This window comes from Anastrepha ludens, chromosome 6 (genome assembly GCF_028408465.1).
Source record: "Anastrepha ludens isolate Willacy chromosome 6, idAnaLude1.1, whole genome shotgun sequence".
In the NCBI taxonomy this organism is placed as follows: domain Eukaryota; kingdom Metazoa; phylum Arthropoda; class Insecta; order Diptera; family Tephritidae; genus Anastrepha; species Anastrepha ludens.
The window spans coordinates 79,877,102-79,889,575 of NC_071502.1; the positions used below are offsets into that span (position 1 = coordinate 79,877,102).

A 12,474-nucleotide genomic window follows, 5' to 3' on the forward strand; every position below is an offset into this window, starting at 1 on the left:
CTTCCGGCTTTCTCAGCTGGTTCTCGCACTGCTTGAATCTTCGCTGCCATGTCAAGATAGTTGTGGGGCAGAAGACAGATGTCATCTGCATAGTTAAGATTGCCTAGGCGCCCTTGTAGTCACCAGGTAATACCGTCTCCAGATGATGAACCGTTTTTCATGTCAACGTCCAAAGCGATGTTAATAAGAAATGGCGAGAGAAGACATCCCTGTTGTATACCTACTAATATTTTGATTTTGCCACCCAGAAGTTTCTCATACATTATCCGATAGCTTGCGTCCGTGTAAAGTGCCTCGACAAGTTGAATCAATGAGATCCCTTTGCACTTGAGGGCGTTACAAATAGCGCCGTGATGTAAAGTATCGAACGCCTTTTGGAAGTCTCTAAAGACGAGATAGAGCGGAGTCCTCTTCTTAATTGACTGTTCAACGATGACTCATTGACTGTTGATGTGGTCGATGCATGAACAGTTCGCTCTGAAGCCCGCCTGTTCCTGTCTGAATTCTGGTTGCAGCGCCACTGAAAGTCTTTTGTTTATGATTTGTGCGATTATTTTGTTAATCATACTGAGCAAGGTAATGCTCCTCCAGTTCTTACATTCCGTCAGATTGCCTTTCTTAGGGATTTTTACGATCGCTCCTTTCTTCAGTTCATCAGAAAAGTTGTATATTACGCAGAATATCCAAATATTAAGCTCGCGCTGACCACGGGATCCGCTTTCAACAATTCAGGCGAGATGTTGTCGTGCCCAGGAGCCTTGTCGTTTTTAAGAGACTTTACCGCTGTAACAACTTTTCAAATGCTTGGGCTATCCGTTGGAATGCCAGTTCTTTCCTCTTGCGCTGAGCACTGGTATATCATTTTTTCTAACTTAACCGGGGGGTATAGATGTCGCCTTGTTGATATATTAATGTTGTTAATATTAAGAATATGTGTTTTCAACAAAACGCTGCAAGACGTCATATTGGGCGGTAAGATGGCTTGGTACGTGACTACCATTGGGGAGTGCGTGGGTTCGAGTCCCAGTGCATGAAACACCAAAATGATATAAACAGTTTTTTCTATTAGCGCACGCTTCTCGACAGGCAATGGAAAATCTCCGAATGTATTTCTGCCATGAAAAAGTTTCTCATAAAAGATATCTGACGTTCGGAGTTAGCTTAAAACTGTATGTCCCTCGAAAAATATCAAGACGTACACCACAAATAGGTGGAGGAGCTCGGCCAAATATCTTTCAAAGGGTGCAAGCTAAACTTATTTTTATTAAGGTGGAAGAAAAAATTTGGCATCGATATTTTTTTGTGTCAGATACTTTAAATTTTATAAAAAAAGTGAAACTATCTCGCACTACAGATATAACTAGAAAAATCAGAATAATGAGGAAGTGGTCGAGTTTCAGCATCTACATTTCCACACTTTACAGTACATTTTGACCTCAAATTATGGGTCTTCTGAAAGCATTTATCGGTTTCCTCTTGCCGAAACTGTAAGATCCTTTGCCTGTGGCGTTAAGCATATTTGAGATGTGTAATCTCTACCTTGATGAGTAACGCTGCTTCTCCAGTGACATTTGGTCGTTAGCTTTTGGAAGTCAATTCACCACTTGGTTAGGTTAGGTTCCCAGGTTGTTTGTCTAAGACAAGATATTAGGTGACCCTAAGTCCCGTTGTGATTCCTGCATTTGCTTTGCATCCCGTATCTAAGTTTGCTTAAACCACTTAGAGTTTTTTAAGAAGGTAACAAGTCCCTTAAATGAAACGTTTTGCAAATTTCTCATCGAAATTTCATCTTCGAAGAAATAATCGCCAAGATATTTGGCACGGCTTCTGTGAAGTGCAGGACATTCACAGAGGAGGTGTTGTACCGCAGAAGTTATTGGGATGTACACCCATTCACTGACTGAGCTGCCAATAGTGCAGCTTAATTACGTATGCTAAACTCACGCACTCTTTTAAAGGGAAACTTGATGCAATTCGACACTATGTACGGTAATATTAGCGGAAAATACAGAAAAATTATAAGCTCCCACGACAAATCTGTTGCTGATAGAAAAACAAAATAATTTCTGTTTTATAATGAGGGTAGTTAGTAAAGTAATAATTGGCATACAGCATTCGTGTGACAAAAACCTTGTCGATCACTGTAGTTTTATTCATAGTAGCGTTTAAAATTCTTATATAATCTCCAATTATCTCTACAGAGTGCAACTTTTAATGCAATACTTGCTTTTGCCGCGGCCTGAGCTTTTCAAATGTGGAAATAATATCTCGTTTATTCGCAGTCGCTAAACGCTATTAGTGGCTATTAATTAATTTGGCTACTGCCGACTGCTGTTGAACCTCGAAATAAGTGTTTTTAAATTTGTTCGTCGAAAATAATCACTAATCATAAATCATTGTTGATGTTTACCTGGATGGCATAAGACACATCTTTGCTTTCTTTGCCTTCTTTTCAGTATTATTGTAGGTGTGACCACAAGTTCCCGGTCATTATACAATAACAAATAATCACATTTTTTTCAATAGCCACCCGACGTCGAGAAAAGTCACACCTATGACTGCCTTCCGGAGGTGGCACAACATCTATTATAGCATCCTTCACTTGTCGGAAAACACTGTGAAATATTTTTATACCCTGTCTCATATCAGCATTTCAATTTATTTGTCTAAAAAATGCACTACCTTACTGCCGTTTCTAAGACTGTAATATTTTACAAAATTATTCAAGAGTTAGGTAATTAATTTCGCGGAGATATGACACTAACTGACAGTCAATATTTCGAGTATGAAAGAGATAGCAGTGGTAAAATAAATTGGTGCGAAATGATCTTTATTCAAAATCAGAAATTATAAAGTCAACTACATTGGTGAATGGTTCGGGCAGTTCATAAGTTCAGGATAAATAGCGAATGCTTATGGACATTCTCACAGGTCTCTCTAGATTGCGTAGCCATTTGTACAAGATTGGGATATGGTCCACTGAATTCTGTCGTTTCTGCGACCAGTCTTTGGATACTCCAGCACATCTGCTTCTCGAATGTGGCACTTTAGTGCGAAGAAGGTTGAGACATCTCGGCCGGATGCGGCCGGAAGTAAGGCACATGTGACCAGCCCAACCGAGCCCTACCTTAGGTTAATTAAGGGAAGTGAGTGTTGGTGAGTTACTGTGATGAGTAGAAGGCACAAAAGACCAAAAGGACGAAGTGCAAACCTCAGTTTTTTCATTCATTCATTCACATTGGTGAACATTCCAGTCTTGAAAACTTTCACAAATGTTATTTAATTGCCTCTGAATTTCACATAACTCTATTAAAAAATACCCACATTTGTGTGTGTCATAAGGTTGTGATTTTAATGATGTTTAAGGAATATATTCGAGATATCTCGAATAACGTGTGAGAGCGCCGAAATGAAAATGTTAGTGCCTGAGATGCTGCTCGGCAGAAAATACGCCTGATTTCATGTAAAAGTAAAGGCAGCGACTTTGTGACTGACGTGAAGACATTTTGATGAGCTCAGCCAAATTCCCTTAAACATTTACGGCGCATATCGAGAAGAAAAATAATTTCGCAGATGGAAAAAAGTATATCTGCGGCCATGAAAACCATAAAAATTGCTACTCTACTCCACTCTTTATCATTTTATCTGGATCAAAACTAAACAACCTCCGTTCTTTAAACTTTGAATAGCCCATCTCTCGGGCAATTTTCGAGTTACTTCTAGAAAAGAAGCGCAAAAATATTATTTTCTGGGAAAATTCTTGCGATCATTATTAATGAAATTCTTAGGAGCAGCAGCTCAGCTAATTTGAGAAAAAGTGTTAAAATGTCCCGTATTTTGTTGAAAGTGAATTTTTTTTCGTTAAAATAAATCGTTGGTGTTGTAGCTCTGTCGGTGAAATATTTATTTAATACGGTATGATTTAATAGTGTCTTGTCTCGGTTTCCTTGCGTTTTGCGCAGCTCAAAAACATGAGACCTACTTGACCGCACCGAGCTTTGGTGTTGATGTAGGCGTCGATGATACCGGCTCTCTAAGTTTAGTGTAGCATTTTTTCTCTTGAAGCTATCGTATTGTATGTAAATCTGGTTCCCACTTGACGCATATGTGCAAATTCATATGTTTCGAAAAGGCCTTTAAACACTTTTCAGCTCGCTTTAAACATTTCTAGTAATTTCAATCGTTGTGTTGCTGTGTAGCCAGCTGCCTATCAATTGGAAAGTTGTTCTGTTCGACATGGGTCTGCAAGTAGTCATCCTTTCAGATCTGTATTTTCAGACTTTTTATGAAGGTTCCTTGTCCGTTACACCAAAATCACCAGATTTCAGTCGGCCAAACCGCGCCTGACAAATTCCATCAGTTGGGAAATACTAAACATAAGGTTTAATGATTTCGATGGCTTTCAGCCAATACAGAAGTAAAACTTGCCGCAAATAATTCAGACTTAATGGTTTTAATTAAAAACTGAAGCTTGGTGACATAGCGTTTCCATGACTACAATATAATACACCTATATTTCTATGCAAATCGCGTAGATGACACTGATTTACAAATTTTTGCAAGATACTCGTCAAATAAATTATTAACAAACAGAGTTAAATTTTAAAGTTTGAGAGTAGTTTCAGTTTTGTTGTTGGCCTAATTTCTTTCTTTCTCTAACTCAGTGATTTTTCTACAAAATTTTTGTACGATTTTGTTACGAATGAGCGGGTGCTTTAACCGATGCAGTTATTAATTACTTCCTTCGAACTAAGTGAATCCCGTCTTAAGCCCCATGATGCAACAATCGGTTATGCGAAAATAACCACAGTCAGGGGGTATGCAATAGGTTTCTTTATTAGAATGAAAATCAGTAAAAAATCCAAGCACGCTTGAAACAATTTTATTTACCTATTAAGTGTGATAATTTTTTTAAGTTGTTTGTTTTGTTAGTTTTGTATGTGAAAAAAATCACTTTACAAGCGGTCCCACCTGCAAAAGTAAACACATTTCAATAACAACAGTGTCATTGAGTGTCAAATAGTGGTGAATTATCGAAACTGACATGCTTAAAATTCCATGACATGGGTATGTATCATATGTGTGTATGTACTGAGGTGTACGGATCACCTCTGTGAATTCATTATAAGCCATTAAATTGGCAAAACGACATTTAATTTGGCTGCCATGAACGCACACTTAATAAACGTTTATGTTGTTGTTAGTGGTCGTTGGTACAAGTCTTTGGAATTTATGAACACATACATACATATACGAGTACAAGTATATGTCTGTAATTGATGCTAATGAGTTATTAACATCTGTTTTGCTGGCATATTTCGCTGCTCGTTATGCTCAGCTGCCGATGCTATCCGTGAATAGTGGAGGTAGTGGTGGTGGTAAATGCCGTTTAATTTGTTGTGATTTTACTTAATTTGTTACTGAAATAATTAGTATGTACTTACGTGTATACTTACAGCCATAGATTTGGGTATAGGCAGGATGGTTGTTCATAGCAGAAATTATAATAAAATTATACAATATAAAAAAAATAAATACAAAAATTAAATAGAATATACAAAAATAAAAAATAAAAAAGTGAAAATATTGTAAAATAAAATAGAATAAAGCGATATTAAAAAAATTGAATATAATAAAAAATAAATTAATTAAATGGGATTACAAATAAAGCTACTGAAATAAGAACACTTCAATAAAATGAAATACGACAAAAATTAAATAATCACGAAATGATTAATAAAACTAAAATTACATGACAAAAAATTAAAAAAAAAATCAATTAAGAAAAAATTCAATGAAATAAATCAAAATTAAATGAAATAAAATAAAATAAAATAAAATAAAATAAAATAAAATAAAATAAAATAAAATAAAATAAAATAAAATATTTATTTTATTTATTTATATGTAAGAGTAATAGTTTTAAATAACCAATACACTAAAATTTAACAAGAACTCGCACAAAAGTTCTGATACCTCTGCAAGGAGAGTCAGATGGGAAAATCGGTTTAGTTCCACGGGGATTATTTAATTTGTAGTAGTGACGATAGGCGGCCCAATCATGCGTGAGTTTTCCGGCTAAAAAATTTGACGCATACCTCCGTAGGTCTTTAGGAGTGAGGTGGTTAAAGAAATGTAATGGCTGCATCCGTGCTTTATTTGCACGTTCATCAGCAACTTCGTTGCCTTTGATTCCAGCATGACCAGGAACCCACATAATTTTTATTGCGTCTTTCTTTTCATATATAATATTTCTAATCATATTGATGAGTAACACATCGTTTTTTGGGTTCTGCAGGGCTTCAATGACGGATTTGCTGTCGCTGCATATTAGATGTTTTTTGCTCATTTGGGAGGCAAACATTACAGCTTTTGCTGTGAAAGCTGAGCAGTATGTAGGCAGTGCACTGACAGAAATTGTGGCACCGTCGCTATTTGCCACAGCAAATATTGTGTTGGTGTCCGATTTGTTAAAATAAAATAAAATCGGCAATATTGGAAAATGCAAATTTTAAACTGTACTGGGACAGATTTATTTCCACAGATCAAACCGCAGCTGCCAACAAACCTGACATTATCTTGTTCCACAAGATAAATAAAACAATCGAAGTAATCGATATAGCGGTGCCCCTTAATCGCAACATCCAAAGCACATACTTCACCAAATATGCAGCTTTGGCCATAGAACTGAAACAGATGTACAAAGCGAGGGAAGTGAATATAATTCCAATAATTATATCGTCCACTGGATTAGTGCCTAAGCATTTAATAAAAAACTTGAAGAAATAAAATAAAATAAAATAAAATAAAATAAAATAAAATAAAATAAAATAAAATAAAATAAAATAAAATAAAATAATAATAATACGTACAATTATGACTAAATACAAGTCACGTCACCCAAAAAGCTCTGTCGTTCGAATGAAGCTACCTAGAAAAGCGGGAGGCAGAGGACAGATTGATGTTGGAGCACTGCATGACAAACTTATCTTGAACATAAGATCATATTTCCAACTTAAGTGCTCCCAATCTGATCTGCACAAGGCTGCAAGTGCTGCGGATGATAATTATACCCCACTTCGGATGAGTCAACCATACGAAATCAGGAACACAACCACAATAGATGAAAAAATCCAAAGATGGTCTGATGTGGCTGTCCACGGCGTATATTGAAAAGACTTGCTGAGCCCACATGTCGACCAAAAATTGTCGCACTTATGGTTTACTAACAGGTCGATATTTGCCGAAACGGAGGGTACCATTTTCGCCATACAAGATGGTGTGATTCCAACGAGAAATTACATTAAATACGTAATGCGAGATCCAAATGCCTCTGCAGACAGATGTCGAAGATGCAATAGTCGAAGTGAGACATTAGACCACGTGCTAGCGGGATGCACCACACTGGCAAACTCTATGTACCTGAAGCGACATAATGACATCGCGAAAATAATCCATCTAAAACTGACGCAGATGTACAACTTCAATCCAAGCAAAATACCGTACTTCAGGTACACCCCAGAACCTGTTCAAGAAGACTCCAACTACCTTCTATATTACGACCGAACAATTTTAACAAATGCCACAAGAGACCACAATAGGCCAGATATTTTCCTTATTGATAAATCTCAAGCGACTGGTTATATAGTTGATATTGCTGTTCCTCTAAACAGAAACATGCAAAAAACATATCGCACCCTAAATACAAAAGGGTCACAACTCAAAATTTTCCACACTCGAGCTTGACTTGTTTACAGTAGCACAGAAAACAAACTATATGACATATCACGCTGAAATTTGCCATGTAAGCTTATAACAGTCCTACCAAAAAACAAAAAATTTATTTTTGCCATATGTCATCCGCGGACCGTTTTATTGATAACGTCTCGTTCATATTTGAGCAGAACGTACATTTTGAGTTGTGACCCTTTTGTATTTAGGGTGCGATATGCAGAAAAAATATCCAAATATTCTGACTTAGGCATTGATGTCAAACGCCAGTGGAAGCATACTACCAATTATCATCTCAGCCCACGGACTAGTGCATAAAAACTTAGCAGACAATGTCAAAACTCTTCAACTCCCAGAATATTTAATTTTCGACATGCAGAAAGCAGCTTTACTCAATTCTTGCCATATCGTCCGAAACTTTTTACAGTAAACGTTTTTCTTGTTAGTAAATTTGTTAACTATTTTGTATAATATTTATATATAAGTATTTTTAATTGTAATATTTTGTACCTGTTATAAATTATTGGCTTGCAGCTAAGCTGTCCCCAATTAATGTAAAACACTCCTTTTTTGGGATGCAATAAAAAAAAATAAAATAAAAAAAAATAAAATAAAAAGAAATAACGTAAAAAACAAAAGTATAAAGCTTAATGTAAAAGTAAATGAAGGACATGAAATGTATTTAATACGATAAAATAAAGTGAATCGAAGACAAAATTAAGAAGAAAGAATAGAAAAAATATAATAAGATACAACAAAATAAAGAAAAATGAATTAAGGTTAAAAATAAAATAAAGTAAATTAAAACGGATTAAGATAAAACAAAGCGAATCAAATTAAACATCAAGAAAATAAATTAAATAAATAAAAAGTTAAACAAAATTAATTGAAATGAAATTCAGGCAAAAAGAGTAAAACAACTTAAAATTAAATTAACTAAAAGGAAACGAATGAATTAGAAACAAATTAACTACAAAAAAGAATCTGATTAATTAAAGTAAAATAAAATTAATTGAAGTTAAAAAATAAAAATAAAATAAATAAAAAGAAATAAAATTACATTAAATAAAAATGAAATGTAGCTAAGAAAAGTGAAATAAAAAATATAAAAAGACAAAAAAAATTAATGAAAGAAGATAAGAAAAAACAAAATCAAAAAGAGTTTAAGAAAAAGAGTTAAGGAAGAATTAAAAAAATTGAAAAAATAATAAAATAAAATGTATCAAATTAAATCTAAAAAGCAATGAAGGTAAAATACAATAAAACAAAGGCGAAAAGAATGAATAAAATACAAATGATTTAAAAACATAAAATAAAGCAAAATTAAAAAAAGAACTGAAGTTAAGAAATTGAAATAAAATAAATTTAAACGAATTAAAATAAAATAAAGTGAATTAAATTAAAAGTAAAAATAAAACGACAAAATGATATGCAGTTAAGAAAAGTAAAATGAAAAAAAGTCACAAATAAATTAAAGAAACTGAAACGAAAAAAATTAAACAAAATAAAATGAAATGAATCAAATGAAAGTAAAATGAGACAAAAGAAAAAATTTAAAAAATTTTATGAAATAAAAGAAAAATGAATCAAAATAAAACTAAACGAAATGAAGTTAAAACTAAATAACTTAAAAAAAGTAAAGCGTTTGAATTAAATACAAATGAACTAAAATTTAAAAATTCAAATAAAATAAGATAAAATAAGGTGAATAATAAAACTAAAATTAAAAAAAATCAAATGATAACTTTAAAAATAAAAACATACATATGATGAAATAAATTGAAATGAAATAAGATAAAATGAAGTGAATCAAATTGAAAATAAAAATAATAAAATAAAACAAAACTAGATAGAACGCAATAAAAACAAACGAAAAAAAAAATAAAACTAAATTAAAAAAGGAAAGCAAAATGAAATAAAATAAAATTATATAGTTAAAAAAAGAAAATAAAATGAAATAAAGTAAAATAAATTATTTTTAAAGAACAATATAGACAAATTTTACATACCAAAATTTTATACCTTGGAAAAGATGTTTCAAAACTCTCATATTAAAAACCAAAACTAAATTTAAGAAACTCTCATATTAGGGTGGAATAATTTTATCTACGAAATGGCTTTAAGTGAGTTTGAAGCGCTAGTCACAAAATCATGAAATTTTATAAACTTGTGCCTTCAAAGTTGCGTTATTATATACCCGGAGTCCAAAGGGTATTCTGATTCTTTCAAATTTATATTTATATTTTGCTCCATTTATTTTGCTGCATTTTTAATTCGAAATTTACGCCAATTTGTACACTTGACCGTAAACACAATTATATATGATATATACATACACATGTGTACATATATATAATTGGCGCTTACACCCTTTTAGGGTGTTTGGCCGAGGTCCTTCTCCTATTTGTGGCCTGCGTACGTATACTATTCCACAAATGGAGGGACCTACAGTTTTAAGCCGACCTGTTCACATTAAATAATTTAAATGCAGCCAGGATATTATGAAACTCTTAAGCCAAATTTGTATTTTTCTAGACTTAATCGCTTCTGCACACTTGATTTTTAAAATTCTCTATGCATTGTCCGACCCAGGTACGCTACGTATTTGCTAGTTTTACTAGAAATTTTTCATGGCATATAAAAAATATGCTCGTCATTGACACACCCAGTCTATTTTCAATTTTCAGTCATGTAAGTTTCCTATTTTTCATGTGAGCGTATGTTCATTTAAGTATTGTCGCTTCTTTTTGTGTAAACTCGGTGCGACATTAAAAGTTGTTTAATCGTTGTCAATAATTTTAAGAGAATCCAATACAAATAAATGGTTATAAAAACTGTGAACATCGTTACAAAAATAAATTGGCAGGTTTATGATAGAAATTAAGTGCATTTTTTAGGAAGCTATTAAAAAACTTTAGAACCGCATTGCCATATTGAAAATTTTTAATACTTGGTTTGAGGATGAAAATTACAAAAAACATTTTTTATCAACTTTGGCCTAAAACAAGCCATCTTGAATATTTTAACTCCTTTGAATTAGTTAAGAGTGTTTCTATGTGGTTTTTCCTATAAGAGCACCAGATGTGTTTCAACTGTGAGAGTGCAAAATGGGAATGCAAATGGGAATAATATCTGCTCATTATATACATGCACAAGACGCACACCACAAATAGGAGGAGGAACTCGGCCAAACACCCAAAAAAGGGTGTACGCGCCAATTATATATATATATATATATATATATATATATATATATATGTAGAGTGAGATGTTGCAGAAACAGAATACTGTAAAGAATGTAGCAAAAAAGAAATACTTAAATTGAGACCTACTGCTGAGTAGAAAATGCAAGATTTCTGTTTTGCAAAACAATTGGATTTTTTTATTCTAGGAAATTAAAAATAGTTTCAAAATATTATTAACAAAAGCAGTTATTTCAACTGAAGACTACCTTTCCAGAGTTAAAATTTGTATACAAATAAATAAACTCCATTCTTTTTGCTTTGAAATGGCTGTCTCGAAGGTCAGTTAGTCAAAAAAATGCCTATGCAAAATTTAGCAGAGTTTCTTTTTGTAGTGGGAGTGAAACTTCGTCGCCAAGTATTTTCGTATGCTCGTAATAATCCCCATCAAAGCGTGATGTTTTAATATCTCGCCCACGTCCCGGTGGAATAATAGGACGTTGCGACCAAAGAATGCTTCTATTAGCCTGTGGCCCAAGAGTGAAGCTCGCTTTTGAATTATCCCACTGATCGTATTAGGACATAGTCCTGATGCCATTTACACCACATCTTCAGCGTACGCCACCGCTGATTTTACTAATCATACATAACCAGAGAAGTGGAGATAACACTCCCCCCAGTGGAGTGCCTTTATTGACCCTCTTGTTTATGTTAGTATTTCTCATATTAGCTTTGATTATCCTGGTTTCTAGCATAGAGATGATCCAATTACAAATGCAGTTGTCCACCCCTAAGTCTATCAGCGCCCTTTACCTCCTGAAGCGCTGTCTTCGTAGATTTGCCTTTAAGGTACGCATGTTGTGCATTTGATATACCAGAACTCTTCAATGAGTTTCTTAGATGTATATCCAAAAACCTTTTAAAAGTTAAAAAAAAAGGGACGAAAGACTGATTGGTCTGAATTATTATTTGGAAATTGACTGAGTACATCAAAGCTATCTGTCTTGAAAACACAAAATTCTTAAAAACTTGCCTTTTTTCACCGAATTAACTTCATTCAAGTCTGGAAATTGAATGAATTCATACTGAGTACAGTTTCCCATTTGATGTCCAGTGCTGAGTATTTCTGAGTACTGCTAATCGGGTACTGCCGATTCTTTTGCGACTCGAGTTCGTAATCCAGAGAGAACATAGTTTCGAATCTCCGTGAAACACCAAAATGAAGAAAAAGTTTTTACTAATAGCGGTCGCCCCTCGGCAGGCAAAGCTCTGAGTTTATTTCTACTGAAAAGGCTCTTCATAAAAATTATCTGTCGTTCGAAGTCGGCTTAAAATTGTAGATCCCTCCATTTGTGGGACAACATCAAGACGCACGCCACAAATAGAGGGAGGAACTCGGGCAAACGCCCGAAAAGGGTGGAAGCGCCAGTTATATATGTATATATATATATATATTTATCTATTTATAAGCATATGCCTTATTTTAAAGACTTTTTCTCAGACATTATTAAGCAGTTTTTTGTTTATTTTAAATCGGCTAATTAATTTATTGTTTTTTTTC

At 33.7% G+C, this 12,474-nt stretch overlaps 1 protein-coding gene across 1 annotated transcript in view; it reads left to right on the forward strand.

The window, feature by feature from the left end:
• LOC128867744 (uncharacterized) overlaps window positions 1–12,474 on the forward strand; it is a 107,631-nt gene that overhangs the window by 13,118 nt on the left and 82,039 nt on the right. The window lies entirely within an intron of this gene.